At 43.2% G+C, this 6,424-nt stretch overlaps 1 long non-coding RNA gene across 1 annotated transcript; it reads left to right on the top strand.

The window, feature by feature from the left end:
• Positions 1-4,882: 4,882 nt before the first annotated feature.
• On the top strand, positions 4,883-6,038 carry LOC141522952 (uncharacterized). The gene is made up of 2 exons (XR_012478263.1): positions 4,883-5,066; positions 5,786-6,038. It is a non-coding gene; the product is annotated as an uncharacterized LOC141522952 (long non-coding RNA).
• The last annotated feature ends 386 nt before the right edge of the window (positions 6,039-6,424 follow it).

Genomic DNA, 6,424 nt, shown 5'->3' with positions numbered 1-6,424 from the left:
TCATTGCTGGCCTATAATATGAGTATGACCAAATTGCATATATTAATATACAAACTAGAGAGGGAAGAATGCCTTTTTAAGACTAATATATTTTTAATATTTAAAAGTGGAAAGATTTTAGCATCTCGTGGACAATAACGAGAAAAATTGAATCAAGGTACTCCTGACTCCAGGGCCAGTGCTTTATCCACTACACCGCCTAGCGCCCCCCCTCCATGAATTCTTTAGAAGGGTGACCAAGAGCTTACCCACGCTGGGAGTTCAAAGGCTCAGCTTTTTATTTCCTCCCTTCCCTCAAATGCAAGTCCCTCCATTTTCCCCCATGACTGGGCACTACAGAGATTACAATCCACCTGAAGCCACTAATCCCCCCCTCCCACTGTGAATCTTTGCCCCCGACTACATTTCCCACTCCCCTCTCAACTACTTATGTCTGGTGTTCACCTGTCCTTCATCTCATCCACTCATAACAACTTCCTATTCTCATTTATGGCTTCCCCATCCTGCAACCTCCCTGTTATACAAAGTGTAAGGGACAGATTTCTTTCTTTGGTCTAACCTAATGGTATGGAAATGAAAGCTAACCACTTCTTATATTCCTTCCTCTGATTTCAGCCAAAATTTCATTCCACATCCTTCTGCAATGTCTAGAATTCACTTTTTCACTTTCTTCCTCACAAAGCTCTATCTGTTTCCAGTATATCAAGTAAATAAAGATTATTCTGCTTACATGTTTGGTAATGGCATTTTCTATTAAGCTCTGTACGAGTCCCTGTACATAAATATTATATAGTATTCAAGGCCATTAACACCCCACCAACTACTATTAAGGAGGTCAAGTCGGAGACCACCATTCCTTTCCATTTTCCAAATTTTCTGCTAGTTCTTCTGATAAGGTTTGATAATAGTCCCTTCCGGAGCTGAATTAAGAATGAAAGAGCCACGGCTATTTCTTATCACTATGGGGAGAACCTCTTTTTCTGCCAACATCATTTCCAGAGCCATCCTATTCTCCCAAGCTATTCTGCTTGAGGCATCAAATTGATTGGCTATTCCTTTAACTGTATCCTTAATAAAATCTCTGTGTTTATAATAGAATGAATCCAAACCACAGTTGGGTTAATGATTAGCTACCAAAATGCAAATGACTCCAATCCAGAGGCTACATGATTCCTAGTCTTTGTAAGGAATTTCTTTTGGGAACCCTAAACTGCCAAGATATATTCTTAAGCCCCATGTGGCAAACTCTCTACTCCTCAATTCAATCGTCTGGTTCTTACTTTGTTTTTTTAAATGCCAGGGTTAAAGGGCTAGCTGATTGCACCAGGGCACAGGAGCCTTTCCAGGCGGGGGGAAGTCTTGGTCTAAGGTAAAGTCTCAGCAACACCGGCACCCACATTGGGGCCACTCGAGGTGAAGTAATTTCCTGACTTGCCCTCAGTCACATTCCACAGCTCTACCCAAGTCTCCAATTCTCCCAGGGCTCTGGTAGTATTCACACCCTGTTGTGAGAAGCAGGTTGTGTGGTTCTCAGTCACTGTAGAAAAGGCAGGAGGTATTCCGGTATGTTTGATCCCCAGAGCTGGTAACAACAGTGAAAAGGGCCTTAGAGGTGTCTCTTCCCTGTGCAGTTTTATCCTGCTATAGTGCCACCCCACACGTCATTCCCTTTGTTTTTAGTCCATCCCAATGAAATGCGTGGGTCACTGATTGACCTGAGGCACAGGCATAACAGTCACTTTTGTTTCAGATTTTCTGTCCATTCTGCCCAGGTATTTGTGTCCCTATAGCTACAGTCTATCAATTACCTTCACAATTTTAAGATAATTGGGGGATTTCCATTCTTCCATCTAGGGCACTAATGTTGAACTAGGATTGTCCTGGGCTATGGGATTTTGTACTATTGTACGAAATCTTGCTACTGTTCCCTTTTCAGTTATTTCTACTCCAAACCCATAGGTCTGAGCCACCTCTCAATCTGCATCTTTTATGGTCATCATGGGATCACATTGTAAATGCTGACAGTCTGGTCCTGGGAATGGGAAGGCATCAGCCATGAGATCTAGCTTAAAAAGTGGGGGGGGGGGACATAAGGAATCAAGGGAAAAGCTACAGACTAAATCCGATATCCTTCTGTGTCTCTGGGATCTGTTTGGGTTACTTTTGGAATAGGGGAACTTAACACAATGTTCAAACATGTCAAAACTTAAGAGTTCCATTATTAGAAAATGCAACTCCGGAACTTCTAGCATCATGGCAAATCATTTTGACTCCCCCCCCGCCACCGAGTCATGTCATACACAGAAAATTCAGTTATAAATAGGAATTAACCTAGTTTTTCTCTTGCCATGGTCCTACTCCTTTAATCATTCCACCATTTTGAGGATGCTACTCCACTCAAAAAGAATGAACTTCCAGAAGGGCTCCAGTATAAAACCGAATGCATTAAAGATTGCCAAATTAACTTGAGCTTATATGTATTTAAGAATTAATCAAAACTTAACTGGAAATGGAAGTTCTCTTTGAAATAATTTCACAAATAGACCACAGGCCATTCCTTCTCTTATATAATTAGTTGACTAATATTCCTTTGCTTCAAACTGAACTTGATTGTCATAAACAGGAATCATATTTTGAGGTCACAAAACATGTAGCTGACAAGAAATGTCAAGGTTGTATAATAGCCTAGCTAGCTATTAGGATTTATATAATGTAGGCCAAGTACAGCTGATGTCTATATGAATCATCTGACATGATCATAATAGTTCATCATAAAAGTCAGGGACATCAAAAAGGAAAATTCCTTCATTTATTGGAATGTATCAATTAAACTGTCCCATAAGATTTTAAATAGCAAATTCCACTACACCCAAAGGGCCACAAAAATGTGCATACAACTTGATCTGGCAATACCACTACTGGGTCTATACCCTGAAAAGATGATGAAAAGGGTAAAAAATATCATTTGTACAAAAAATATTCATAGCATGGGTGGCTAGGTGCACAGCCCTAGAGTCAGGAGTACCTGAGTTCAAATCCAGCCTCAGACACTTAATAATTACCTAGCTGTATGGCCTTGGGCAAGCCACTTAACCTCATTGCCTTGCAAAAAAAAAACCCTAAAAAATATTCATAGCAGCCCTGTTTGTGGTGGCAAAGAATTGGAAATCAAGTAAACATCCTTCAATTGGGGAATGGATTAATAAACTGTGGTATATGTATATCATGGAACACTATTGTTCTATTAGAAACCAGGAGGGACGGGAATTCAGGGAAGCCTGGAGGGATTTGCATGAATTGATGCTGAGTGAGATGGGCAGGACCAGAAAAACACTGTACACCCTAACAGCAGCATGGGGGTGATGTTCAACCTTGATGGACTTGCTCATTCCATCAGCGCAACTATCAGGGACAATTTTGGACTGTCTGCAATGGAGAATATCATCTGTATCCAGAGAAAGAACTGTGGAGTTTGAACAAAGACCAAGGACTATTACCTTCAATTTTGGGGAAAAAAAGCCTGATATCTTATTGCCTGATCTTGTTATCTCTTAGACTTTATGTTTCTTCCTTAAGTATATGATTTCTCTCTCATCACATTCAATTTGGATCAATGTATACCATGGAAACAATATAAAGACTGGCAAATTGCCTTCTGTGGGGGTGGGGAGGAGGAAAGTAAGATTAGGGGGAAAATTGTAAAACTCAAAATAAATAAAATCTTTAAGTACAAAAAAAACCCCAGCAAATTCCAAACAATCAGAACTTCAAGTGAATTCAGCTCACAACAGTCAAAAATACTGCCCTTAATTTCATATTGAAATAGCAAGAGATTATCCTAGGAAAAAACCTTTCATTCACATTGCACAGATGATTTTACGGCAAAGCTAACAAGGAAAGATGTGGGCTGTATAATTCGCATTACTTCCAAATTGCATATAGAAACATATTGTAGGAACAATTTTTTTCTGTTAACATCTTCAGTTCTCAAAGAATCATAAACAACAAACCATTGCTTCCGTAATCCTTCAGAAACAACCAGAATATTTCTAAGTGATTCCCTCCTCCCCCCCAAGAAAAAATCAGTTTGTATCTAGTTGTGCAGTGTTGTTATTTCCAGACATAACAAAGAAATGTAATACATTAATTGGGAACTTGTAAAGTGGTGGATATCTTAATCAACCTTAAAGCAAAAATAAATTAATTTTAAGTCCTGAGCCAAAAGGAGTTTACAAAAGGCCTGTTTAAGATGGGGAGGACATCCCTAATGAAATTACTGTAATTACAATGAACAAAGTATACAAGGACTAAAGATTTACTTAAATACATTTTCATTGTTTTTACATTTTCCACTAGACCTATTCCCACATAAAATTTTCAAATTAACTTATATATGAAATAACATCCTTACATGAAGTTCTCATGTAAAGGCATTTCCCTTTACTCCCTAGAAATTCCGCAACACAGAAAATTCTTGATATTTAGAACCAGGTCGTTCTAAAAGTCCCTTTTTTGTGATTACAAGATTTTTTGGTTCAACCTAACAATCTGATGAAACTCCTAAGTCATAGCCACAAATCGACAGCAGAGAGCACGTAGAGGATTTGGCTTTTCTAAATGGATTCATTCTCCTGGCTGCCGACAGCACAATTTTAAACTTCCAAATGTTCCTAGTGTCTTTACCCTACTATTAATTATAGTCGATACAATTGACCAATATTTTAAATTAGAATTTAGGACCATCGCCACCGTAACATTAAAAGGACTGTTTTTCAGAATGTGAAAGCTCCTTCTCAGGACTGCAGGTTCCCTTGCACAGCAGTTACCAATTGAAGAGACAACAAAAAAGTGAGCGTTGCCATAGCAACTGCTCTCAGGCCAGGCCTCAGAGCCACGCGGGTCACTGCGGTCTCCCTACAGAATAGGACCCCCAGCCACCCCTTATGCAGCTTCTGCCTCTCAAAGCCAAAGCACCAGCTGTTAGGTGGCCTTGCTGGGGTTCCCTTCAGGACCACAGTCTGGCTTCCATCAAACCAAATCTCGGGTCCATCCGTCCTCCTCTCTAGGTAGAGTAGTACTTACCCAAGTGCATCCTCCCAGCATGCAGGAGCTGGCTCAGTCCAGGCTGGGCCCCCTCTCCCAGCCACCCCTGGTCTGTGTGCTCTCTGGGTGGGGTGGGGGGGCTCACAAGTTCAGGGAGTCCTGCTTTCTCCCACGTGCTTCCATTTGGGGTGCCTCTGATGGACCAAGAGCTGGGTCCCCCGTGTGGCCCTTCACCCCTCCCCGACGAAGGGGGTTCGGGGCGCTCCGGCGGGGACTCCCAACAGTCCGGGGTGGGCTTGAGGGTGGGGAGCGGGTGGAGCAGTACAGCCCCCCCCCTCAGGCTGGGACGAGGAGGGGGGCGGCAGACTGGTCCTCCCTCCCCTCAGTCCGGATTGTGACGCGGACCTGGACCCCCCCAGGATCCCCTGGATCCTAGGCTTGCACCCCCTACTGTGACAGCACGAGGCCCCCCACCAACTGGACTCTGGGATCCCCCAAATATATTCAGTCCCAGGCTGGGGCGGGGCTTTGGCCATAAAGAGAGGGAGGGGGAGCTGAAGTTGACCGATGCCTGGATCCGGGTGCCTCAAGCCCATCTGGTTACTGATGGTCTGGGGGCGCAGAGTGGAGTCTGCCCACCAAGGGGCACTGGTCTGGAGAGTGGGGGCTTTGGCTGAAGGGCGATTTTCTGGGTAGAAGTCCCAGGGTGGTTGATCTTTTCCTTCTCTAATTCATTTGACAGATAAGGAAACTGAGACAAAGAGTGAAGTGACTTGTCATGCTGGCCTACTGGATGGGATTTGAACTCCAGTCTCTGTGCTCCATCCACTGAGCTGCCCCCTCCCTCCCTAGTGTGACCTTGCTCTCCAGAAGGTGGTCGGTGACTTTACAAGATGCTCAAGAAGCAATGAATGGGAGTTTTGGCTTTTTCTGTGTGAACTCTGGAAACTGTTTCTTGGGAAGGGGCCAGTAAAGTTCATTTGTTTTTTCCAGATTTTTCTATGACTGCGAGTAGGATTTTCTGGGGTTGGTTAATATGACATTTGGATTGCTTGTCAGCGTCACCAGGTACCCACTGACCCAAGATACTTTGTTGGGAAGGTAGGCACGAAACCCAATGTCTTCTCTTTCCTTGGATGAACCAAAGTGACTGGTTTTGGTCCCTGACTTGGCCCCTTCTTGGAAGTTGACTTCTTGCTCTTTCATCCCCCTCCCCTGCCAATGGAGGCACCTTCTGTCACATCAGTCAGACTCTCAAAATCTTGAAATCTGTCCTCCTTTGTTGGCAAAGGTGCCCAGCATTGAGGTTGCCAGGCATGTTCTATACCTTGGTATGCATCTGTTATTGGGGGGGTTGCACTCAGAGACCCAACATTCAAAC

Source organism: Macrotis lagotis, chromosome 4 (assembly GCF_037893015.1).
Source record: "Macrotis lagotis isolate mMagLag1 chromosome 4, bilby.v1.9.chrom.fasta, whole genome shotgun sequence".
Taxonomy (NCBI): Eukaryota; Metazoa; Chordata; class Mammalia; order Peramelemorphia; family Peramelidae; genus Macrotis; species Macrotis lagotis.
Note: the sequence above shows the minus strand (reverse complement) of the source record. Positions and strands in the feature narration are given on the sequence as shown.